Below are 26,825 nucleotides of genomic sequence, written 5' to 3' on the forward strand. Positions count from 1 at the left end.
TTTTAATCTGCCCACACCTGGTCCATCACCAAGTCCTGTTGATTCTGCTTCCAAAGCATCTTTGGACTCCATCCATTGCCACCATTACCACCCTGGTCCAGATTCCCTCCGCCTCTCTCCTGCCTGCCATGCTAGCAACCTTCAACCCATTCCTCGTGCTGCTGGAGTCCTTCGTGTCAAGTGAGAATCATATCAGACCACCACTATGAACTGAAGTGTCCCCCCAAACTCATGTCCACCTAAAACCTCACATGGGACTCATAGGAAATATGCTCTCTGCAGGTGTACTTAGTTAAGATGAGATCATACTGGATTAGGGTGGACCCTAAGACCAACGACCAGGGCTTATAAGAGGAGAGCACACACAGAGACACACACACAAAAGAGGGCTGTTCAAAGACAAGCAGAGGTTGGAGTGACACAGCTGCCAGCAAGGAAAACCAAGAACTGACAGGAGCCCCCAGAAGCTGGAAGAGTTTGACCCCTCCCCAGAGTCACTGGAGGGAACCGACCCCTTAAGTTCAGACTTCTAACTTTCTGAATTCCAACAGAGTACATTTCTCTCATTTCAGCCACACTTTTTGTTTGGTTGGTTGGTTTTGTTTCTTAATTGCAGCAGCCCCAGGAAACTCACACAGCCTGTCTCTCCCACTCCATCCTTACTTCACTCCCATCAAGGGCACCCCAGGCTCTCAGGATAGTGATGAAGCTCATTTCCTCAGCTTCCAAACTCCACATCCACCCTCATCGCCCACCCTGTCTGTCTCTCTGCTCTAGCCTTCTGTTTTTTGTCCCTTGGTTTGTCCATGTTCTTTTCTCCACAGTCTTGTCACTTGCTGCTCCCTCCACCTAGAACTCTCCACTGAAAGTGGTCTGGTGACCTGGAGAGGGGTGGGCCTGAGAACCAGTTCCTGGGGCCTTAGTTCCCCGCAATTCCCAGAGGGACACATCCAGCCAGCGTGAGGGTGAAGCCTGGAAGAGAACTTGGCTGCCACCGAGCACTGACTTTTGTAGAACCTTACGTGGGTTTTCAGTTTCTGAGTTTCCAGCCCAGCACCCTTCACTCCAAAAGGTGTACCTGCTACACTGGCCATATATGGATGTTTCTCTTTAAGAGTATGTGTGTTTCAGCTCCAGATTCTGAACATGACCTGTTGGGTGTCTTCCATCTGGCACCTCAACAACCAAATTCTGTGACTTCCAGGTCGTCCTGCATCTACTTGCTCTGTGCTCTCCGGTGAAAGGCCCTTTGTTGCTCTCAGGAAATGTCCCAATAACAAAGGACAGTTAATTTCACTCCTCTCTCTGGGCTGGACTCGGGCCAGAAGGGAAGGGAGGCAAAGGGCCATCGGGTTAAGGGTCAACACTCCCGCTAGAATATAAGCTCAGTGAGGGCGCAGGGCCCAGCCTGCCTTCTGCCACACTCAGAGCATCACAGGGTGTTGAACATCTCTTGCTGCACACCGAGCATCTGCCCAACTCTATTTTTGTTCCTCAGTTCCCTTGATTGACTTTTTTCCTTAATTTCTCTAGCTCGGCCGCTGGAGAACATATGAGAGCCCAAACCAACCAGACCATCCCATTTTACAGGTTCAAGGAGAAGCACGTGACCCCATCAGAGCCAGTGACTCACAAAGACACAGTTAACGGGGCTTCTGGGAAACTCCTTGTTCTCCTCGCTGTGGAATCAGGAAGCTCATGTTGCCCTGGAGCTGCCAGCAGCCGTCTTATTAGACTGGAGTGAGGGACCAAAGAAAGAGAGGGAAAACTCGGCCCTTTTCCTATTCCTAGAGCCCCAGATCCAGCTTTCCCAGATTTGATTCACCTCCTAAGATTACTAATGTTACATAAACTATTTTCTCCCTTAAATTAGTTTGCATTGCATTTTTGGGGACATACATAATGAGAACTGGACCATAAAGAAGGCTGAGTGCCAAAGAATTGATGCTTTCAAACTGTGGTGCTGGAGAAGATTCCTGAGAATCTCTTGGACCACAAGGATATCAAACCAGTCAATCCTAAAGGAAATCAACCCTGAATATCATTGGAAGGACTGTTGAAGCTAAAGCTCCAATACTTTGGCCACCTAATGCAAAGAGCTGAAAAGCCAGTTCATTGGAAAAGACCCTGATGCTGGGAAAGACTGAAGGCAGGAGGAGAAGGGGGCAACAGTGGATGAGATGGTTGGATGGCATCACCGACTCAATGGACATGAGTTTGAGCAAACTCCAGGAGATAGTGAAGGACGGAAGCCTGGCATGCTGCAGTTTATGGGGTCACAAGGAGTCAAGACACTTGGCCACATATTCATATGAATGAATGAATAAAAAACTAACATCCAGTGAAAGTCACTGGATATTGTCACCCACCCCTCAGGTCTCACCTCATAGCAACTCAGCAGTTTTCACAAAGACGATTTCCTCCCTCATAGGGATTCTCAGGGCCCCATGAAGGTTTTTCATTTTTTTCACTATATTGCCAAGGTTGAAATTATTACAGTTGCATTTAGAGGGACAGCCAACACTGTTCTGTGCCTGTCTTGCAGGTGAGAAAATTGAATTTTAGAGAAATTAATAACCTGCCCAGGATCACACAGTTTGTGAATAGAAGATCCTAAATGCCAAATCGCAGACTTTTTATTTTTCCAATTGATAGATAAGTACTTCTGCGATGACTTTTTTTTTTTTTTTTTTTGCTGCAGCACACAGCAGGTGGGATCTTAGTTCCCTGACCAGGGATCCAACCAATGCCCCCTTGCATTGAAAGTCTTAACCGCTGGACCACCAGGGAAGTCCCCAGTGGTGATGTCTTGATGGAAGATCAGGCCAGGGTCCTCATTTAAGCCAAAGTCACCCAGAAAAACTTTCTTTGATGGTGGAAATGCTCTAAGTCTGCACATGAGGTTCTCAAGCACTTGCTACATGGCTCATGTGACTGAGGATCTCAACATTTTAAATCATATCTTGATTCATTTGAATTTAGATTTACATTACCACACCTGTGCATGGACTGCAGTCTGCCAGGCTTCTCTGTCCATGGGATTCTCTAGGCAAGAATACTGGAGTGGGTTGCCATGCCCTCCTCCAGGGGATCTTCCTGACCCAGGGATTGAACCCATGTCTCCTGCATTGCAGGAGGCTTCTTTACCCACTGAGCCACCTGGGAACCCCACACATGGCTAGTGGCTCTCAAACCAGACACCATTTTAGAAGAAACTGTTAATCTGATTTAGACTGAGCTTTACACAAGGGAAAAGGGAAAGCTTATTGTCTTAAAGAAGGAGGGACACTGTCCCAGCCTCTCATCAGACTAGTCACAGTGAATGGGTGGCCCAGGGGGCAAGCGCCCATCCAGTGAGGCCCATCTCTCAAGTCTCCTCCTAGGGCCTCACCCCATTCCTGGCCAGGGCCATGCTCTGTCCTGCCTTGCCCAGGCTGGGCCCTCTGTCTAGAATATCCTCTGTCCTCCCTTCCCTGAACTGCTGATCTGGGAACACTCCCCCTTGATGTCTCAGCTGATATATTACTCCCACCAGAGAACTGTCCTTGACCCTACCTGTGTTCTTGACATAGCACACCACCCTTTCCTTTGTAACCCTTAGCACAGTCTAAATGTGTGTGAACGGTTTGCACAGTAATCATCTCCTCTGCTTCCCTGGAGGGCAAGCAGCATGTCTACCTTATCCATTCTGTATCTTTAGCAACCATCTTAGAGCTTGGGGCATAGGAGATGCTCAGATAGTATTTGTCCAATGAATGAATCAGTCAGTCAAGCTAGAGACTGAAAATGCCAAACCTTAAATTCTCTGTTGCTCCCCTTGGATTTAGAACATGAGTGGACAAAGTTTTTCTTTGAAGGACCAGGTAGTAAAAATGATAGGCTTTGTGGACCATACAATCTCTGTTGCCACTATTCTATTCTGCCATTGTAGGCAAAAGCAGCCATAAACACTATGTAAGTGAATGGGCATCACTATTCCAATAAAACTTTATTTAGAAAAACAAGCAGTGGGCCAGATTTGACCCCCAGGTGGTAGTTTGCCTACCTCTGTCCTGGGCTTAAGTGGGGAACATCAGGTGAGAAGCAGTGAGAGGGGGCAAAGCGGAGACTTAGAGGTTCAAGTGCCCAGATGGAGGATGGCCAAGCATGTTCGCCAGCGCTCTGCCCCTCCACTGATGGAGCAAAAGGAAACTCCCCCAGTGGGGCTCTTGGGCAAGACCTTGGGGATGCTTCCCAACACTGAGGAAGGGAGTAGATGAGCCCAGGTCCCCTGGTTTGAGACTCTGGCCAGGGCACAGAACCAACTCCCAGAGCCAGAGAATCCATGCCTACAATGGAGCCCATTGATGGAGAACAAGGGTGGTGTTGAAAGCTGGTGCGCTGCTTGTCACAGTTCGCCAAGGGGATGTGGTAAGCTGGGCTCGCTCCACATCCTGAAGTTGCTGAAAATCTGGCGCAAGGAGGGGCCTTCCTGTCCTCGGGAGAGCCCCCCAGCCCTACTTCAGGGTCGGGGATCCCCATTCAGAAGTGCATTCAGCTCTTTGTTTTGGCTGATGGGGTCAAGAGCTGGGCTGCTCCAACTCTAAGACATGCCAGCGATTCCTCTGGCCACCAGGCTGGGAGGGAGGGCGGTGCTTTCCATCTGCCCCAGCCTCCCTCCCAGGGCATGGCTACCCAAGTAAGAGATGCAGGCTTCTTTTTCCCAATTGCTTCCTTGGATGCGTGTGCTTTGCAGCTGTTTGTTTAAGCGTTCTGCTTGTTGTTGGAAAGGGGACTTTCTTGGTCATGAAGGAAGCCCTTTGTTTCACAGGTATTTCTAAGAGTCACTTCCACTGTGGCCCTGAAGCATCTGCCCTGCGGGAAGGTGGAGGAGGGGAAGCAGGACAGCATCCCAGGCCTTGGCACAGGGTCCTCTGCCCACCCTGTGCTCGCCCACTGGGATCACGGAAATGCACAAAGGGCGCCCTCATGTCTCCTGGGGCAAGACCAGCTCCAAGACAAGGGACTCCCCCAAAATGGCCAGGGCCGTGGCGGGGTGGGGGGCAGACATGCATCCCACAGACCAGTCCATGGGCCACAGGGCTTTCTGGCAGACCCTGCTGTGTCAGAAGCTTGGCTCCACCTTGTTGAAACATAGGCAAATGTCTGAACCTCCAAGAGCTTCATCATCCCATGTTACTTCTCCCATCATAATGCTGGTGATGCTTCAGGGAAAACGTATGCGGGGTGCCTGGCATGTAGAAAGGTGCCCAGTAAAGGGGGTCATTCCTTTTCTAAGGGTCTTCTATCCTTCAGTCTTTGCTTCTCTTAATTAGCCAGGTTTATTCTCTCAGAGCGGCTATTCTCTGGAGTTAGAACTGCGTTCAGCGTCACAGTCATCTGACCCCATGAGCAGAAATTAGAGAAATCTCAGGAAAGGACTCTGATTGGCTTTCCCTGTGCCACAGGCCTGCACCAACCTCCCTGGTGCTCAGTCTCCTGACTGCAAGTAGGCTCCAGGAGAGAACCCTACCCTATCAGAACCACATAGATCAGTTTCCCCAAAGGATGGCGTGGCATAGAAAGATAGAGAAGTGAGTTCACAGTACACTCTTGTGGGGCACTTCACGGGAAAGTGCTGGCCAGCGCCCTGGGACTGAGACAGCCATCCTGAGAGAATGCCTGGAAAAGCCCAAAGACACACAGGGGACTCATCTGCCAGGAAGCTGCCCACGTGGGGACATCCAGGTGGCACCACACCCCAGGTAAGAAGAGGCAGGCACGGGGAGAGGTGTTGGAGCTGGATGAGAGCTTCCAGAGCTGCTGAAAGCTAGGAATCTGGCCCAAGTGGGGGACTGTCACATGTGAAATATACACAGAAAAGGAAGAACACGGAAAACCACCACAGTGTGCTCTAGAACATGCCAGAATAAGACAGACTCAGATCTCATTTCAACCTGGAGATACTGAGATGGGGGCTATGGTTAGCAGCGTGAGCCCCTCAGCTGGGGTTGCAGGGATCAGGGTTTACGTTCAATTCCTACCACTCATTTATTCACCCATTCATACATTCAGAAAGTATTGATCACCTGCTGTGTGTCCAGCTCTGAGGAGGTACAGTAATGAGAGAGACAGACACAGCCCAGTCATCAAACCACACCAGTCTGAGCAGGAAGTTGGCTGTGAAAGTCCCAGTTAACATATAATTACAAAGTGAAACTGATGCTGGGAAAAAAGAAAAGAAGGGCAGGGATTGAGAGAAAGGAGAATCTTGGAGGAACAGAGAGGTCTCTTCTGAAGGTGTGTCCTTTAAGCAAATGAACTGGCTGTAACCAGGTGGATGGACAGTGAGAATATCCCAGCAGGGGCAACAGCATGTGCTTGGCTCTTCCCATCACGGAGAGGTGCAGACACACGGTGGCTTGAAGGACCTGAGCTCTGATTGGAGAAATAAGAAGTAAGGCGGCGGTGAGATGCTTAGACGTATCATCGCGCAGCGGACTCACCCAAAAAGTTCAGGGACTTTCCTGGTGGCTCTAGTGGTAAGAATCCACCTTCTAATTCAGCGGACGCAGGTTCAACCCCTGGTTGGGGAACTAAGATCCCACATGTAGTGGGGCAACGAGGCACACGCGCTGTAACTAGAGAAGCCTGCGTGCCACAACGAAAGATCCCAAGTGCCACAACTAAGACCCGACGCAGCCAAATAAATAACCATTTAAAGAGCGAGAGAAGTTCAGCTGACGACAAGAGTCTCGCCTCCTCCAGGTGCTCATTGCCTGACTGGGATTGCGCTGGAGCTGGAACAGCCCATGAAGGATTAGACTGCCACAGAACTAGTTCATAATTGACTTGATGGGCACCTGCTGCTCTGGTCTGCTCCTCATACCTCTGAGGAGCTACCAACCCCAGCCTCCATCCAAAGCAGAGTTGTAGGCGTGACTCAAACTAAACCAATTATGATGCCCTTGTCGTTGTCGTTTAGTCACTAAGTCATGTCCGACTCTTCGAGCCCCATGGACTACAGCACGCCAGGTTTCCCTGTCCTTCACTGTCTTCCAGAGTTTGCTCAAACTCATGTCCACTGAGTGGGTGATGCCAACCAACCGTCTCATCCTCTGCCTTTAGGATTGACTGGTTTGATCTCCTTGCTGTCCTAAGGACTCTCAAGAGTCTTCTCCAGTACCGTAGTTCAAAAACATCAATTCTTCAGTGCTCAACCTTCTTTATGATTCAACTCTTTCATCCATACATGACTATCAGAAAAACCATAGCTTTGACTTATACAGACCTTTGTCAGCAAAGTGATGTCTCTGCTTTTTAATACACTGTCTAAGTTTGTCATATATGATGTCATATACGATGCCCTATACCCTCTATTTGCCTGAGGCAAGAATGCGAATGGACCTGACAAAGCAAAGGAGAGATGCTCAGAGCAGAGTGATAAGAGAGAAGCAGAGACAGACATAATTTGACCCCCTGGATTCAGCCACACCTGAAGCCAGAACTATCCCCAGCTTTTTTAGGTCCATGAGATGATAGACACCATTTTAAATATTTTCCTAAGTAAATCTGAATTTAGTTTCTGGCATTTGGAATGCAAATGTATATCAGAATTTAGGACGCTGCAGACTGTATAAATGTAATACATTGCATATGTTATACAATGGGGAAACATCTCAGTATCAAATACATTATCTCTAAAGAAAAACATGAATATTCATGCCAAGTGGGATCAAGAAAGACCATAAAATAGCCTCATGTCAGGTTTTGCTGCCACATGGATTTTTAAAATAATAATTTATTAATTTGGTTGATTAAAATATTAATCTATTATTAAAATATTAATTGATCGATTAATATTAACTGATTAATTTGGGTTTTAGGGTCTTAGTTGCAGCATGCAAACTCTTAACTGTGGCATGTGGGATCTAGTTCCCTGACTGGGGATTGAACCTGGGTCCCTGCAGTGGGAGCACAGACTCTTACCCATTGGACCACCAGGAAAGTCCCTTGCTGCCATATGAATTTGCACCAAATATAAGAAAAGCATTTTCTATTTTCACAGTGTTTTAAGGTTTTGCACTTGTGGCTAACAGACCGCAGAGCTGAAATACATCAGAAAGTCATTCAACTAACATTTAGTGGACCCCCTCATATGGGCTAGGCACTGTATCTGCAGACAGATAACCTTCTGAGTCTTTACCCAAAATCTGAATTGCAGAAGGATGAGTGACCTCGCCAAGGTCATACAGCTCTAAGAAGCAGGCTTAGTTTCCAAACCAAGGTTTAGCACCAACCTCTGTACTTTTATATCACTCTAGTGGTTTGCAAAATCCACTCTGTGGTGAATTTTCCACTAGTCCATAGCACAATGAGAAAAAATAAGGATAAGATGTTGACTTTTTCAATATGTAAGATGTAGTCAACCACAGAGATTCACTTCTACCTGCTTTCTATTTTTACTTTTTTTTTTCTACCTGCTTTCTAGTGCTCAAATGTTCTCTTGAAGAAGAGACAATGGTAGTGGACTCAAAAATGCTTTCTCAGACTTCCCTGCTGGCTCAGTGATAAAGAATCTGCCTGCCAGTGCAGGAGACACAGGTTTGATCCCTGATCGGCAAGATCCTACATGCCATGGAGCAACTAAGCCTATGCCAGAGCTCTAGAGCCTGGTATCCACAAATACTGAAGCCTGCGAGCCCTAGAGCTCACACTCCGAAACAAGAGAAGCCTGCAGTGAGAAGCCTGCTCACCGCAACTGGAGAGTAGCCCCTACTTGCTACAACTAGAGAAAGCACGCATGCAGCAACAAAGACCCAACACAACCAAAAATAAATAAACAAAATGCCTTCACACAACAAAAATAACCTTCACCTACAACCTTCACCAAAGACTGGTTAGAAAATGTTCCTGGCCTAAGAAATTCAGAAATCCAGAAGACCCAGAGCGCGTGGGGCAGATGCAGCATCCATGCACAAGGACACGGGTCTGCAGGGAAACCACAGGCAGCCTCTGCTCCCCATACCTATGACCTGCAGTCCTGATGCAAGGACCAACAGGAAACACACATGCTCGAGACCTAGCTGATTCCTGTGTGGCTCCCATCGAAAGCAGTTTTCTCTCTGCGGGAACATCTGTCACATTCACACCGCGCCTGTCACTGAAGCAATTGCTGAATCAGTTCCTCGGGGAGTGTGAACCTGTCTCATTGGCATGCTCAGCTCTTTGGGGATGGGAGTGGTGCCTGTCCCCACTCTATCCTGGGGTTGTCCACATCTCATACAAGGATGACACAAGATGAAATCTGTAAAGCCCCTAGCACAGTGTCTGCCAGAAAGGAGGTGCAAGGCAAATGTTGGCTTCCTTCTCTCTGAAAACTGATGCACAGGATCACATTTAAAAAAAAAAAAACAACAACTCAAGTTGTGTGGGAGTCTGTTTTAGGTCTCATCCTACAAACAATTTTTTTTTAAATAAAGACTTAATTAAAACCGTAGTGAGATACCAACCCGTCCATACCAGAACTGCTGAAATCAAAAAGACATCCAGCACACACAAGAAAAAACACTCATACCCTGCTGGTGGGAAAGTCAAATGATGTACCCACTCTGGCAATCTGTCTATCCACTTAAGTAAAACATATATCCTTAACCCAGCAATCCCACAATTCCAGGAATGAACGTTTGTGTCCACCAAGCAGTACAGACAAAAATATTTATGGCAGTTTTATTCAAAATAGCCCCTAACTGGAAGCAACTCAAATGTCCATCAGTGATGTCTTCAACCAGCCGCATTTATGACCCTGATTACTGTTCAAGCTAATGCATGCTGATTGTAGAGAAATAAGAGGAAACAAAGGATGAGGAGAGAAATCAGACTCAATGCCACTGATCAGCCCTCAGCACCATTAATTAGCGTGCATTTCGGAGTTTCCTGGGGCAAATCACTAAACGAAAAGCTAGGTTTGCCGGCAGCTGTTCTCTTTACAGACCAGCCCTGAGCCCAAAGGCACCCACAACCCAGCCTGGCACCTGGGACAGAGTCAGAGACACAGCCTTGCCCGCCTGACCTCACGCATATGTCCCCCACATGAGCGGTTTCTTGGCATGCTCCTCAGCCTCACCACGGGGGCATCAGCTGGAACAAAGCAGGGCCCGCAGCAGACTCCACTCCTAATCTCTTCCTGCTGATGTGAACCTGAGTGGGTGTGAACACCAGGGAATGCGTGATGTGGGGGTGCATGTGTGCGTTCACACACATCTGCCTGTGCCCATATGGGGAGTGTGTGTCCATGCAAACGCCTGCAAAAAGAAATACATACCTGTGCATCTCCATGTCTGTGCATACCTGTGGGTGTGGGGCTGCACCCAATGCCAGACCAGGGCTCCAGCTCACCTGGGACCCTTCACTTGCAGCCACCTGCTGCCACGCTCCCCGCCCCCCAGTGGAGAATGGCACCTATCTTCCCTTTCAGAGCTTCCACTTCTCCATCTCCTGGTCTCTATTTGCTCCCCAACACTTCAAGGAGACTGCATGCCTGTTATTATCTCTATTTGCAAGATAAAAAATTAAGGTCCAGGACTTCCCTGGTGCTCCAGTGGTTAAGAATCCACCTGTCAATGCAGGAGATAGGGGTTCATTCAATCCCTGGTCAGGGAAGATCCCACATGCCTTGGAGCAACTAAACCTGTGTGCCACAACTACTGAGCCCGCATTCTAGAACCCATGCTCTGAAATAAGAGAAGCCACTGCAATGAGAAGTCGGCATGTCACAACTAGAGAAAACTCATGTACACCATTGAAGACCCAGCTCAGTCAAAATGTAATTCATGTCCAGAGACTTTAACTGAGCAGCAGCCTGTGGTCAAACTACCAGTGGTCAAACCACCAGTTAGTGGGGGGACAGACCACTGTCTCCTTGCTTTTGTCCCCAGGGTCTTTCCCCCTCAGAAAGGAAGTTCTAGGGCTCATTCAGATAGCAAAGCAACACATTCACCCATCCTTTCGACCACAAACTTCCAGTGCCTCCAAGAGTCCAGGGCTGGGGCCAGGTCCTGTGGATACAGGAGTGCTTTCATTCTAGGAGTTTTCAAATAAATATACAATAATCTATCAGAGGGGCTTCCCAGGTGGCACTAGTGGTAAAGAACCCGCCTGCCAATGCAAAAGACGTAAGATATGCAGGTTAGAAAAAAAAAGAGAGAGAGATGCAGGTTTGATCCCGGGTCAGGAAGATCCCCTGGAGGAGGGCATGGCAACCCAATCTAGTATTCTTGCCTAGGAAATCCCATGGACTGAGAAGCCTGGAGGGCTACAGTCCATGGGTCGCAAAGAATTGGACACGACTGAAGCAACTTAGCATGCATGCACGAACAGCATTTGAAGAGAATTAGGTTCATCTTGACCTAAGACCTTGACTCTCCCAGAGTTTCTGAGCATGGGAGGAGAGAAGATGCAAAGGAGCATGAGATTTGCCTGGTTCAGCAAAGGAGAGAGGACACTGATGAGGGGCACAAACCACGTGTGGGCTCACGACTTCTACTCGAGAAACAGAGCCAACTGGCTCCATCTTCTGCCAGCTGAGGGGGCAGCCAGGAGCCAGGCCAGCCTCAGATGGAGCCTTCTGGACATGGCCCTGGCTCCCCGGGGGCACAGGGAGGCTGCAGCTGCCAGGGTCACTTGGCAGAGACCCTGGGCTGACTGCTAACCTGGGCTGGGGTGGGGGAGCCTCTTCCTCCAGCTGCCTGAGGTCAGCACAGAGGGGCCAGAGCAGACACATCCTGGGTTGTGTTTTGTTGTGTTGAGTATGTGTTTTGAGTCATGTCCAACTCTTTGCGACCCCATGGACTGTAGCCCACCAGGCTCCTCTGTCCATGGCATTTCCCAAGCAAGAATACTAGGGTAGGTTGTCATTTCCTCCCCCAGGGGATCTTTACAACCTAGGGATCGAACACACATCTCCTGCGTTAGCAGGTGGATTCTTTACCACTGTGCCACCTGGGAAGCCCATATCCTGGACAGGAGATATTTTTCCTCGGGACAGAAGAATCTTTAGGTCAGAAACGAAGGAACCTCAGTCACAGCATCTTAAGCGCCCAGGAGGCTCTTGGTAGACAGAGGATCATATCACAAAAACCAGGGATGGGAAGACCAGGGGCTCCATAAGAACTGCAAACTGGGAAGTCAGCAAGGGTCACCCAGTACTGGTACTGGGGAGAGACTGGGGTGCAGCTTTCTTGTCTCCGCTTCTCTGAAGTTCTCTGCTCTCTCCTTACATCCTCAGAATTTCTTTTCCTCTTGGAGTTCATCACCATCTTTCATCTGGGAACCTTCTCTCTGACGTCAGGTGATCTTGGGTATTGATTCACATTTAAGTGTGAGATTCAAGGGGCTTCTCTGGTGGTCCACTAGTTAAGAGTCTCCCTGCCCTGGCCTGGGCACTCTCCCTTCTTCCAGACTGCCACAATAAGCTCCTTACTGGTTTTCCTTCTCTAAGCTTGTTCTCCTACAATCCATGGAGAGCTAAAACACAAATCTGATCATTTTGCTTAGAACTTCTTGTTCTAACTGCTTACAGGAAAATGAACCAACTCTGTTACTGGCCTTCTCCAATAGCATCTCTCACTGGCACACCAACTTGCCACCAGTGTACACACAATTTCCAGACATGACACCCTGCATATGTAATCTTCTGATATATCCTCGTGCTTTATCTCATGCTTTAAGACTCATCTCCATCTCACTTTCTCCCAAAAGTCTCTCAGAACTTATACAAACTCACCAGGCATCAAGGGACCCTTGTCTTTGCTCCAATGTTATTCTGGACTTATGTCTATCACTACACTAAGACCCCTGACCCAGCTCTGTATAAACAAAGTCATGTGACAGACAAAGCATTCATCTCTTTAATATGTAAAAGCTCTTATAAATCAGTGTTAAGAAGACAAGGCAATAAACAAAAGAAAGAGCAAAGCATATGAACAAGCAGTTCACATAAAAACAAAAACAAACAGGGACTTCCCTGGTGATTAAGAATCCACCTTGCAATGCAGTAGACATGGGTTCAATCCCTGGTGGGACTAAGATTCCACATGCTTTGAGGCAACTAAGCCTGCCGACTGCAACTACTGAGCCCACATACTCCAGAGCCCCAGCACCACAATGCAAGATCCTGGATGATATAACTAAAATCTGACACAGCCAAATAAATAAATACTTTTTTAAAAATTAAATAAAAACTAATATGTGAAAAGATCCTCAACCACATAGTTAAAGGAATGTCAATATAAATAAACAAGGAAATATCATTTTTAGCTATCAGATTTATAAATATCAAAAAGTTTTATAACATAGCTTTTATAAATATAGGGAAAGAATCATCATATTTGTGATAATAAGCATTGATACAATCTTTTAGGAGGTTAATCTGGCAATAACTATAGTAGATTGGAAAAATCATACCCCTTATTTTAGGAATTCTACTTCTATACTATATATGTATATATGATTAAATGCACATATGTTCTTCCACATGTTAGGAAAGATGATTCGTCAAGTACTTTCTCTGCAGCATAATTTATGTTTGCAAAGGAAATAAAACCACACCAATATTAAATATTCAGTACATTATGTTACATGTACACAGTGGAATAGTATGTAGCCATGAAAAATGGAGCCATAGGACTATACACGTTATTATTTTATGGGAAGAAAAAAGACAAAGTGCACAAGAATGTGTAAAGTACAAAGGTATAAAGGGTGTAAGGGGTCCATACCACACACATTAACAGACTTTCTGGAAGGAAAGCATCACCAGGTAACCACAGCCCCCAGGAAGAAGGATGAGGGTCAGGGAGAACAACAAAACTCACTGTTCAGTAAAACTTTCTCTTCTGTTCTGTTGGAAAATTTGTACTTCACTAACTTCTTTTCATAATCCAGAAATTTTTTAAATTAAACATAATCCAGTATGGTGTCCACCTCTCTCCAATTAACAAACCCCTTAGAGGTGGAAATGTATTATGACTCATCTCTGGGCCCGGAGGCTCACGGTGCACACAGCTTCATGAGGAGCTAGACTCTGCAAATGAATGATGCCTTCTGAGGCCAAGTCCTCGCCTAATACCCATGCTTCCTCCAGGCCCAGGTCTCTGCATGTCCTGGGAATTCAAAGCCCGGGGCTGAAAGTGTTGGCACAACCCCGAGTGTTGGCACCCCACTGCACCACTGCCCCAGCTTTGAGGGGCTCCGTCCCAGCTCCCAACCAGCTGTAGCCCTACCTGCCCCATGTGGGAAGAAGGGAGAAGGCTCCATGGTGAGCGTAAACGGATCCAGACGCCATGCTCTCCTTCCTCCTCTTCCTGGCTGTGTGTACTTGGGGGTGGAAACATGGCTCAATTTGACAAATACTTATGCAGTGTAATTCATTCCTTCAAGCATGTGCTGGGCTCCCATGACATGCCGGGGTCTGTTCTAGATACAGCAGTGAACTGTCCAGGAAACTCCTCTGTGCCTGGAGCTTCCAACCTACTGCAGGGTGAGAATTCTGTCTCCTAAGTGTTCAGGTGTGGGGGACATTAAATACGAAAATGTGGGGACTTCCTGGGCGGTCCAGTGGTTGAGCCTCTACACTCCCAGTGCAGTGGGGCATGGGTTTGAACACTGGTTGGGGAACTAAGAATCCTTCAAGCTGCACAGCACAGCCTTAAAAAAAAAAAAAAAAAAAGAAAGAAAGAAAAGAAAATGTGTAAGGCATAGAAAATGTGAAGGCATAGAGCTATGCCTTCTGCACAGTGAGCCAAAATGAAGCCAATGTGATCACTACCATCCACCCCTTCCCGTGGCAATGTCCCCTCCTCCATGTGGCCCATGACTCAGAGGCAGGAAGTCTATTATATACATATGAATATATATATGGGGCTTTCCTGGTGGCTCAGATGGTAAAGAATCTGCCTGCAATGTGGGAAACCCAGATTCGATCCCTGGGTCAGGAATATCCCCTGGAGAAGGGAATGGCTACTGACTCCAGCATTCTTGACTGGAGAATTACATGGACAGAGGAGCCTGGTGGACATGGCCATGAGCTCATGAAGAGCTGGACACAACTGAGCAACCAACACACACACATACACACACACACTATATATATATATATAAATACATGAATGGTTATATATATACACTATATATATGTCTGTCACACATATATGATTGTATATATGACTATATATTTTTATAGTGTTTATATGACATTATAAATGTATATACATATATACATCTGTCATATATATGATTATATATATTTGACTATGTATTTATGACTGTGTACTACATACATATGTATATATATGTGTGTGTGTGTGTGTGTGTGTGTGTGTATACACATACATATATAGGTTTCCCAGGTAGCACGAGTGGTAAAGAAACCACCTGCCAATGCAGGAGGCACAAGAGTTGCAGGTTCGATCCCTGGGTTGGGAAGAACCCCTGGAGGAGGGCATAATCACTCACTCCAATACTTTTGCCTGGAAAATTCCAAGGACAGAGGAGTCTGGCAGGCTACAGTCTATGGGGTCGAAAAGAGTCAGAACTACTTGGCAGAGTTCCTGGCATCCTGTAAGCATCCTACCACTTGAAGGGGAGCTCTTTTTATTATTGCTACAGTGTTTAATTTTATTATTACTTGTTATTACATCATCTAATCATTGGATCCTCCCCTGCAGCTCCACTTCCAGTTTCTTTTTATTTTTTTAATATTTATCTTTATTTATTTATTTACTTGGCTGTGCCAGTCTTAGTTGCAGCATGCAGGATCTTCAGTTGCAGTATGCGGGATCTAGTTTCCTAGTGAGGGATCGAACCCCTGCACTGGGAGTGCAGAGTCTTACCTACTGGACCAGCAGGGATCCTTCACCTCCAGCTTCCAAAGGGAACTCTCCAGCAGATTCATCCCCAGCTGCACAGAACAACTTCCTGTCCCAACAGCCCTACTGCAGTTTCCAGAAGAAAAAGTTTTTAGAGAATTCCTCCTTCCAAAGGGCCCAGCACAGGTTTGAAACAAAGGAGCACAAGTTTTAGGTCGATCCCGACAGTCTAGGCGCCCAGCTCTGCCTCCCATTGGCCCTGTGAGCCTGGAGACAGGCTGCCGCGTTCTAGGCCTATCTCCATCACTTCTGTCGCATCTGCAGGGTAATTAGGAAGGGCTCCTTCAAGCAACACGAGACAGCCCATACACTACAAGCTTGGGGCTACTCCTCTCAGCACCTCATTCATTGACAGTGAACTTCGGGTGTCTGTCCTGGGCCTGACCTTGGCCCCAGACGTCAGTGATTGGCATGAGTCGCTGCACCGGATGAAGATGAGGGTAAAGACGCGGGTTCCCACTGAGTCCGCAGAGGGAGCAGCCCCAGGGGGAACCAGCAAAGCGCAGTACCAAGCCCCAGGAAATGGCATCAGAATCTGGTAATAAAATAAAGTCTAACCTTTTTGTTCCTTTCTGCTGTCAGTGGCTCACAGGGTGCCATACTCAGAGGCTTTGCATCCCGCCTTCGCACCAGAGTTCCTTGCAGGATACAGCTGCGCCTGCGCTGACCACGCAGCTCTGCGGGAGATGTGCACAGACGCTCACCGACACGCAATTCAGGATGGAGGCGGGCCGTGTGCAGAGACCCAGCCCCGCCCCCCCAGCAGTCAAGATGGTAAAGCAGCCCCGCCCACAGCCTATCCAGGAGAGCCCGCAATCGAGACCACGGGTTCAAGACCCTCCATTCCTTGATAGAATAAAATGTTCCTTTAGGGCTTCCCTGGTGGTTCAGACGGTAAAGAATCTGCCTGCAATGCGGGAGACCCAGGTTCCATCCCTGAGTCGGGAAGATGGCCTGGAGAAGGAAATGGCAACCCACTCCAGCATTCTTACCTGAAGTATCCCATGGATAGAAGAGCTTGGTGAACTACAGTCCATGGGGTCGCAAAGAGTCAGACACGACTGAGTGACTAGCACTAACACTTCTGATTTGAACACGATCTCATTCTATTAGCTTCAACAACAGGGAACAGGAAGACCCTCACTGGGGCCTGACTCAAAAGGGTCAGTGACATTATGGGCGAGGTTAACTTTGGTCACTTGGTCAAAGTGGTATTGACCAGGCATCTCCACTGTCAAAAGTTGCCTTTTGAGAAAGTACTTGGAGGCAACATAACTGCTATCCTGTTACTCCTACAACTCTGACACCCTACCGGTTTCCTGGGGCTGTCCAGGAAATTAACATAACGTGGGCAGCTTAATATGACATTCATTTCAGAGATTAGAAGTCTGAGATCAAGGTGTCGGCAGGGCTGTGCTCCTTCTGATGGGTCTAGAGGAGGGACCCTCCTTGCTGCCTCCAGCTTCTGGTGGATCCAGGTATTCTTGGCTTGCAGCTGCCTCACCCGGTCTCCATCTCCATGGTCACAAGACCTCCGCCTCTTCATGAGTCTGTGTCTTCTTCTCTTCTGTCCCTTACAAAGGACACTTGTCATTGGATTTAGGGCCCATCTGGTTACCCCAGATGATCTCATCTTGAGATAGCCAACTTAATTACATCTGCAAAGACTTTTTCCAAGTAAGGTTACAATCACAAACAACAGGTTATTAGGACATGGACATTTCTTTGGCAGGGGGGGTCACCATTCAACTTACCCACCACCACCCCCAGCCCCATGCTTGTTCATGGAACTACCGAAGGGCCTCCTCTCTGGTGTCCCAACCCCCTTCTTATCCCTCCTCTGCCTAAGAGTAGTGATCTGGAAACAACCCTCCAGAAGCTTCCCATTGCTCTCAGAATTAACTCCAATCCCATACTTCAGGCTGCAAGGGGCTGCCTGATGAAGCCCTGCCCATTGTCTAGCCTGGTCCCTACCATTGGCACCCCAGCTAGAATAGATGTTCCAGGTGGGCAGGGATCTTTGACTATCTGCTCTCTGTTGTTGCTGCTCTTCACTCGCTAAGTCGTGTCTGACACTTCACAACCCCATGAACTGCAGCACACCAGGCTTCCCTGTCCTTCACCATCTCCCAGAGTTTGCTCAAACTCATGTCCATTGAGTTGTCAACGTTCTCTGTTGACCTCCCCATCATTTAGAAGAACATCCAGTGTGTAAATGGCAGGGAATAAGTATGTGCTGAATGGGTCCATGAGGGAAACAAATTCCTCCTGCCAGACATGGTGAAAAGTAGATGCATGACCTTCATTACTCCTCAAAGTCATCCTCTCATTCGAGGACCACTATTACTTTTATCCCCTATGAGAAAATAGAGGCACAGAGAGGTTAAGTAACTTTCCCAGGAGCACACAGCTGGTAAGTGGAGAGGCTGAAACTCAAACCCAGGCAGTCTGACCTCAGCATTGCTGTCCAATCACTCTGCCTGTTGGGCACTGGACTGAACTGGAGGGGGACAAAGATAGATAAAAATGTGGCCTCTGACCCCTTGTCATCACTGTCCCATCACCAAGATGAGCATGCAACCTGTTCTGTTATGAAGTGTGTTGCGGGTGTCTCCATTCAGCCAGTGCAAAGGCATAACTAGCCAATTGCACTTGGAAGGGCCCAAGAAGGCTTCTCCAAGGAGGAGGGCAGAGCAGGCACCCCTCCACCCCCACCCCATAAAGTTGCACTTTCCCCACCAACCTCCAGCCCTAGGTCTGGACCTCTTCAAGTGTGAGCATCTCTGCTGACAGCAAGGTGTACACACAGGAACCGCCATCCACAGCTGCACCCTGGGTCCCATGTGGGGCTGCCTCAAATAAAACCCAGGGGGATGACCCTGGTGGTCCAGTGGTTAAGGATCCGCTTTCCAGTGCAGGGGACGTGGGTTTGATCCCTGGTCGGGGAACTAAGATGCCGCATGCTGCAGGGCAACCAAATCTGTGTGCCATTACTAGAGAGAAGCCCACAAACTGCAGTGAAAGAGCCCACATGCCACAACCGAGAATTGATATGGTCAGAAATACATAAATAATACATAAGTATTTTAAAATAAGCAAAACCCACAGACAGAACCCCTTTGGGGGCGGGCACCACACCCAGCACTGGACTTGCATTGCCATGGGAATCTTCAACAACTCTCCACGAGACCAACAAGGAAACTGAGGCTGGCAGTGCAATCCTTACCAAAGTCACATAGTTATGATGTGGCAGAAGTAGGTATTGAGTCCAGGTTGATCTTGGCACCAGATCCCTTCTCTTAACAGCTCTGCTGTTTTTAGTCAATTTCTAATTATTTGGGGGGATTGGTGGCTCAGACAGTAAAGTATCTTCCTGCAATGTGGGAGACTCAGGTTTGATTCCTGGGTCAAGAAGATCCCCTTGACAAGGGAATGACAACCCACTCTAGTATTCTTGCCTAGGAAATCCAGGGGACAGAGGAGCCTGGCAGGCTACAGTCCATGGGTTCGCAAAGAGTTGGGCATGACTGATCAACTAACACTTTCACTTCTTTCAATTACTTTTTGAATGATACAAATATCTTACATTGCATTTGTTTGTCTAAAAAAAAGTATTTGTTCAGTGTACACTTTAAGACATTATCATAATTTTCCTTAACCTTTTAAAAGAATTTTTTAATTATTAATTATTTTTTATTAAAAAAATAAAAATAAAAATTCCTCTGTTTTGTGAGGATGGAAAGCCCATAGAAATATATAGGGACTAAGGTGGGGCAGGTGCGGGGGTAGAGGGCTGAGGGGGTCAGGACCTAGGATGCCAAGGTTAGGTGGGACCGCCCTGTTTGGGGAATTGTAAATCACTAGGCAGGGCCAGTAGAGAAGAGATTTTCATTTCTTATGGAAATGATCTTGAAAGGCAGGAGGATTCTTCAGCTTTTCTGAGTGTGGGGGTTGAAGGGTGGGGTCCACATAGCTCATCCTCCGCTTCAGCTGTGGAGGTTCAGGATCTTATAAGTAGGTCAGCGTCCAGATGGAAGGGACAGGAGGCTGGACCCCAGCTCCCACCCGCCGTTCGATGATCACATCTGCAAAATGGGCACAGATGGTGCCCATCTCTGAGAGGGGCCACTGGGAGGGTCCCATGGGGGCAAGGGCACAGGTGATGATCATCATCTCAAGATCATCACCTCCGTGGCAGAGACCAAGTCTATTGGATTCATCACCATATGCCATAAATGAGCTGGCACATAGTAGGTGTTCAGTAAATACCTTATAAGTGACGAAATGATAAAGCAGGGTCCATAGAGACTTACCAAAAAGTGATTTAAAAATTTCAGGATCAGGAGGACAGTCTGTGAGCACTCTGACACAAGTGGGGCAGGGGTCACCCCTTGTCACAGCTCACACAGCAAAGGACAGTGGGAGGGCAGAGGCTGGTATGGACTACACACTCTCACTAGGCTAGACACTCCACAGACATGAGAAAGAGCCTGTCTGGCTCCCAGGGAGCATCTCTTTGCCCACAGTGGGGCTGGCACATAGTAGGTACTCTAGAAACTTAAGAGCGTTCATGAGAAAAAAAGGAATTTGAGTCCCTTCAAGATTATAAACTGGAGGATTTCCTGACCATCCAGAGGTGAAAACTCTGAGCTTCCAATGCAGAGGATGTGGATTTGGTCAGGGAATTAGGATCCCACATGCTGTGTGGCCAAAAGAAAAGAGAGAGAGATCATAAACTGGAAACTCTCTTTCCTACATTATAGCAGAAAATCTTTAAGGAAAAGCAGCTGAAAGTCAAAGTGTTGGTTGCTCAGTCACGTCCAACTCTTTGTGATCCCCGCAGCCCACCAGGCTCCTCCTGTCCATGGGATTCTCCAGGCAAGAATACTGGAGTGGGTTGCCATTCCCTTCTCCAGGGGATCTTTCCAACCCAGGGATGGGACCCTTGTCTCCTGGATTGCAGGCAGACTGTCTGAGCCACCAGGGAAGCCCCTGGAAAAGCAGCTAAGTGAGTTCAGAAGAAACTGTAGACTCAGTAGGGAGCCTCTACCATAAGTTCCAGAATCCACCTTCCCATATGAGTGTTCTGGGGCTAAAAGCCACAGAGCAGCAGAAGTCTGGTGAGACATTCTTGGATTCATAAACTCTGGATCTCACTCTAATTGGCAGCCCGGCCCATAATTAAGGTCTTCTTACCTCTCTTCAGGGACCATTTCCTGAAAGCCTCAATCAATGTAATTGTGCTTCCTCAGAAACCACCACCCAGCAGAGTCAACCACAAATCACAAAGCAAGCAGCTGGCCCAAGTGCTTCTGGCTGCATGGTGATGATGCCCTTGGGGTTGGACATTTGATCTGGTCAGCTCTATGTGGGCAGAGGCTCCCACCACCTAAACTGTGAATTCATGCATTTACAGGAGAGAATCCAGATAGACCCCTCTAGCCCACCTACAGCGGGGCGCACACTCAGTCCTGCGGAAACCCATGTCATTTGCAGAGGAAACAAGACTCCTGCAGAAAAAAAAAAAGGCTCCTGCAGACTGGGGAGTTGAAACTGTTGGGTCTTTCTCTTTGGCCTTCTTTTTAAAAAGCAACTTTATAAATGTTGTAACTTATATACTAACTTATATACCACAGAAGTCACCCACTGTGTGTACACAGTGCTGTGACTTTCATTAGCTTTTGGAGTTTGCATCTTCATTGCCTCTATCCAGTTTTAAAATATTTCTATCATCTAAGAAATTTCTACTCGCATTGAGATTTTTACGTGAAAGTGTCAGTCACTCAGTCGTGTCCGACTCTTTGTGGCCCCATGGACTGTAGCCCTCCCGGCTCCTCTGTTCATGGGATTCTCCAGGCAAGAATACTGGAGTGGATTGCCATGCCCCTTCTCCAGAGGAATCTTGGGCTTCGCAGGTGGCTCAGATGGTAAAGAGGTTTTTAAAGCCAATCACTTTTACACTGTGAGTTTCCCAGGTGGCTCAGACAGTAAAGAATCTTCCTGCAATGCAGGAGACCCAGGTTCAATCCCGGAGACCCAGGTTCAATCCCTAGGTCAGCAAGATCCCCTGAAGGAGGGCAAAGCAAACCCACCATAGTATTCTTGCTAGGAGAATTCCATGGACAGAGGAGACTGGCGGGCTACAGTTCATGGGGTCACAAAGAGTTAGAAACGACTGAGCACATAAACTGTAACTCCAGAAGTTAAACCTTGGGCAGTCCTAGGGTAAAATGTTCTCATGAAAGACCCAGGTTAGGCCCCATTTTTCATGGGAGGGAGTTCTTTGGGTAGGGTGCTACTTAAGTTGCATACTGGGCGCTATTTAATTTGCATGCTGTACCCTGGTGCCTCACAGGATGAAAAAAAAGGCATGAAAGTGGTCAGTTAGGAACTTCCCCAGAGATCACGTGTGGGAAAGAATAAGACAAGAGGTTTCACCTAAGAGAGACATCATTCACTGAAAAGTTGACACAAATCTTTTACAATCTTTTTTTCTGATCACTGATGTGTCAACCATAGCCAGCATTTCTCAGGTTGTCAGGCTCTGGGCCCCTGAGATGTTGACAGCAGTTGAGGGATGGAGGAGGGATTAAATGATGTCCTCGGGACTTCCCTGGTGGTCCAGCGGTTGAGACTCTGTGCTTCCAGTATAGGGGGCGCAGGTTCAATCGCTGGTCAGGGAACTAAGATCTCACATGCTGCACAGAACAGCCAAAAAATAAATAAATTTAAAAATAAATAAATAAATAAATGATGTCCTCAAGTTCAGGTAACAGTGGGTTAAACAAAAGTTTCTTCACTGCAGGATTTACCAGAGCCTTCGGTTCCTTAAAGAGGACAGTTAATCTCCAAAAGGGAGATTTGGACCACAGAAGCGATTTTTCAAGGAAGATGGTACTGGTGTTTATGAAGTACCCCACACAGCTCAGGCTTTTGCATGGTAGCAGGCAATATATAAGAAAAGATAGCAGGAGACATTACACGTTGGGTGCCTGCTTCAAAATACTGTTTTGGGGCCTTTGTGTCAATCTTCTCTTTAAATAACACAAAAACACATTTCACAGAAGGTGGGTCTGAAACTGCAGTCCCTACTCTGATGTCTCAAATCACCTCCCTGATGAAGTTATCCCTGTCAGATTCCTCACAGACACAAACACACAGTAAATGCTAAAAACAATAATAATAATGTCATGGAAGAACAAACTGTCACATGTAGTTTCATTCACCTAATCATTTGAAATGATGCCTAGCTCTGGTCCATCCATACAATGGAATAAATGGTTCGTCCATGCAATGGAATACTATACATCTACACAAAAGAGTGAGGCACTTCTTTATGTATCAACTGGTAAAGATCTTCAAGAAATATCCTTAAGCAAAAAAAAAAAAAAAAAAAAATTGGAAAACTGAAATGAAATAGTGAATATAAAACATTTGGCCTAAATCCCAGTGCCTAATATGTGATAAACAAACAATACCTGTTATTATCATAATTCTTTTAAATAACCACTTGAAGGGCATAAGGAATTTACCATTTAAACAAATTTTGTTTTTCCAAATCAATGGCTTAGCCAGGGACTTCTAAGTTTCCTTCCACTGTTGACAGTGCTGATGAGCCCCACCCATAGGCTCAACCCTACCCTCACCTCCTGGACAGACACTGTAAGCTTGAGGAATTTTTAATTCTGAATTAGACAAGGCCAGCCCCACACAGCATGCTCATTTCTCTGCTTCCTGGTCCTGGTGTGACAGGGCATCTGGAGGCATCAGTCTTCAGAGCTAGTTTGGAACTCATCTTGAGCCCCAAAACCAGCCACCTCCAGCCACCTCCAGAGCCCTGTCTTCTTCTTCTTCTTCTTTTTTTTTTTTTTTTTTTGGCTGCAGCTTGGGGGACGTTTCCTGACCAGGGATCAAATCCAAGCCCCTGTGTTGGAAATGTTAACCACTGGATTGCCGGGGAAGTCCCAGGGCCCTGCTTTAGTGTCTAGCTGTTGTTGGTGTTCAGTTGCTAAGTCATGTCTGACTATTTGCAACCCCATGGACTTCAGCACACCAGGCTCCCCTGTCCTCCACTATCTCCTAGAGTTTGCTCAAATTCATGTCCATTAAGTCAGTGATGCTATCTAAACATCTCATCATCTGTTGCCCCCTTCTCCTTTTGAATTCAATCTATCCCAGCATCAGGGTCTTTTCCAACAAGTCAGCTTTTCACATCAGGTGGCCAAACTACTGGAGCTTCAGCTTCAACATCAGTCCTTCCAATGAATATTCAGGGTTGATTTCCTTTAGGATTTAGTGTGTAGAGTTCCAGCCAAAAAAAAAAAAAAAGCCAGTGGCAACTTCCATGGGTTTTTATTCCCTGTGATTGACTTTCTGGGTCTTACTTGCACAAAGCCAACATATTGAATCTTCCACCATCTCAATAAATTTTGCTGAGGCCCAATCCTGGGAGTTTTACATGATCCCTCCTGATCCTTCAGCTCAAATATCACCTCCTTGGTGAGAGTTCCTGAACGTTCCATATAAAGCAGCCCCTGGCCCCACTTCATCACCCCCAGCAGGCCCGCTCATGTAGACTCTACACTGCAGACTGCAGGGATGAAACCCTGTATCCAAGAACCTACCAATAAAGACCTCTGTGAAATGGCTGGTGAACAGGTACACTCCCCGCCACTTTGTTTATAACCACAGAAGACTGGAAACTTTCTAAACTCCGTCAGAACAGGGTGAATTATCTGTGCATCAAGCACAAAATGACATCCTACAAAACAAGGCAGCTCTATATGAACCAGTGAGGAGCCATCAAGGTGATAAATCAAGTGAGAAGAGTGAGGTGCCAGACTGTGTGTACAAAATGCCACCATTTGGGTTAAAAAAGAAATACATGTCATTGTGTGTATGTGCCTAAAATAGCTCCTTACACACACCTAATTGGTAATGAGATTTGTCTCCAGCCGGGGAGATGGGGGTGGGAGGGAAACACCCTCATCTCTGTGTACCGTTGCATTTCCTCCTGGGGACCCCACTTTATACTAATAATAATAATATAAAAAGCTACCCATTGCCCTGATGTGATCTATCTTCTATGTCTGGCCCCTTCCTTAAAGGCTCAGAATCCGAGGCACAGAGTCCCTCCCAGGAAACTTCCCTTGACCAGCAAACCTGAAGGCAGGCTGCTGCTTCCCAAGACAGACGCTGGAGTTGGAGCGCCAGTCTGGGCTGCCCATCCATCAAGGAAGGGACCTTGCCCAGGCAACTCACCACTTGGAGCCTCAGTTTCTCCATCTGTAAAATGGGGCTGTAATGCCTACATCCTATGGTTGTTGGGAAGAGTAAACTAGTTTAATATGAAAAAGGTCTAAAACAGCAGTTGGCACATTCTACATGCTGGATATGGTAGTATCTTATCCAGACAGGAAAGCACGGGGTCAGAAGCAGAGCCCCTGGAGGCAGCCAGGCCTGTTCTGGAAGCTACGAGAGCTTCAGCATCTCGCTCACCTTTGTCTGAGCCTCTGGCACCTCATCTGCAAGTTGGGCTAAAATAGGATTATTAGGTGGGTTTCCCAGGTGGTGCTAGTGGTACAGAACCTGCCTGCCAATGCAGGAGACATTAAAGAGTTCAATCACTGGGTCGGGAAGATCCCCTGAAGGAGGAAATGGCAACCTACTGCAGTATTCTTGCCTGGAGTATCCCATGGAAAGAGGACCCTGGTGGGTTACAGTCCATAGGGTAGCAAATAGTTGGATATGACTGAACAACTTAGCAAGTATGCATGCAGGGTTATTAGGGAATTAAATAACATGGTGCATATGTGTTTTCTGCAGGTTGTATTACAGTAAGCGTCACATTTTTAGCTGGTTTTTCTGCATTTTATTTCTTTTTCTTTCTTTTTCCTTCTGACCACGCACACAGCTTTCGGGATCTTAGTTTCCTGACCAGGGATTGAACCCACACCTTGGCAGTAAAAGTGTGGAGTCCTAACCACTCAGCTGCCAGGGATTTCCCTAGATTTTATTTGTGTGTGTATGTGTTTTACTAAACCTAAAGTTTTTATTTTCTTTGTAGATTTGATACCAGGTTTTGCTGGTTTTGACCACATTCAAAATGTGGTTTTGCTGGGTCCACCGAGATGTATGGTGGTGATGGTTGAGCCACCAAGTCATGTCCGACTCTTGCGACCCCATTGACCAGGCTGCTCTGTCCATGGGATTCTCCAGGCAAGAACACTAGAGTAGGTTGCCATTTCCTTCTCCAGGGGACCTTCCCAACCCAGGAATCAAACCTGGGTCTCCTGCATTTCAGGCAGATTCTTCACAGACTGAGCTATGAGGGAAGCCCTGTTTTGACCACATTCAAGTTAAAACATTTAAACTGGACAACACGACAGAGAGTGGAAGATCGTCTGCCAGCCACCCTCAACCCCCAGCCCTGGTGTCAGCCTCCCAGATCCCTGCCCAGGACAACCACTTCCTGGGTGCTCATCTGTACTCCCAAAGATATTCTAAGTGTTTACAAGAGTGTGATATGTATTACTTTTGTCAACAATAAAAAGGAAATTGTTTGTGACACTTTAATTCATTCTGTCATCAGCTAGAAGTAGTTAGCAACAATGGATAGTGAAAACAATAATTAAAAGGGAACAGTTGAAAAAATTCTGTCTTTCTAAAGATCTTCTTAAACAGTTGGTGTGTGCCACCAGTGAATTTTTCCTGTTTTGTGGTTAAACGAATATGCATGGATATTCGCGATGCATCAAAATCTCTGCTGGAAGAAAATCAGAATTCCTGGCCAAAGAGAAAAAGAAACAGAGGGAATGCAGGGGGAGGTGGGAGAGCAGCTTCCTACCCTTCCTCGCCTGTTCTCCAGGAAATTGCTTCCAGTGAGAAACTGCACTGATTCCAAAGTTAGGAAACAGGTAA

General features: G+C 47.0%; 1 long non-coding RNA gene across 2 annotated transcripts in view; it reads right to left on the reverse strand.

Moving 5' to 3' along the window:
- The window catches only part of LOC122682042, a 96,895-nt gene extending 80,304 nt beyond the window's left edge, over positions 1–16,591 (reverse strand). For both annotated transcript variants that reach the window (XR_006337197.1, XR_006337196.1), the window contains exon 1: positions 16,464–16,591. This is a non-coding gene — a long non-coding RNA (uncharacterized LOC122682042). The remainder of the gene's footprint in view (positions 1–16,463) is intronic.
- Positions 16,592–26,825: the final 10,234 nt, after the last annotated feature.

The sequence above is a fragment of the Cervus elaphus genome, chromosome 23, assembly GCF_910594005.1.
Source record: "Cervus elaphus chromosome 23, mCerEla1.1, whole genome shotgun sequence".
NCBI classification, from domain to species: domain Eukaryota; kingdom Metazoa; phylum Chordata; class Mammalia; order Artiodactyla; family Cervidae; genus Cervus; species Cervus elaphus.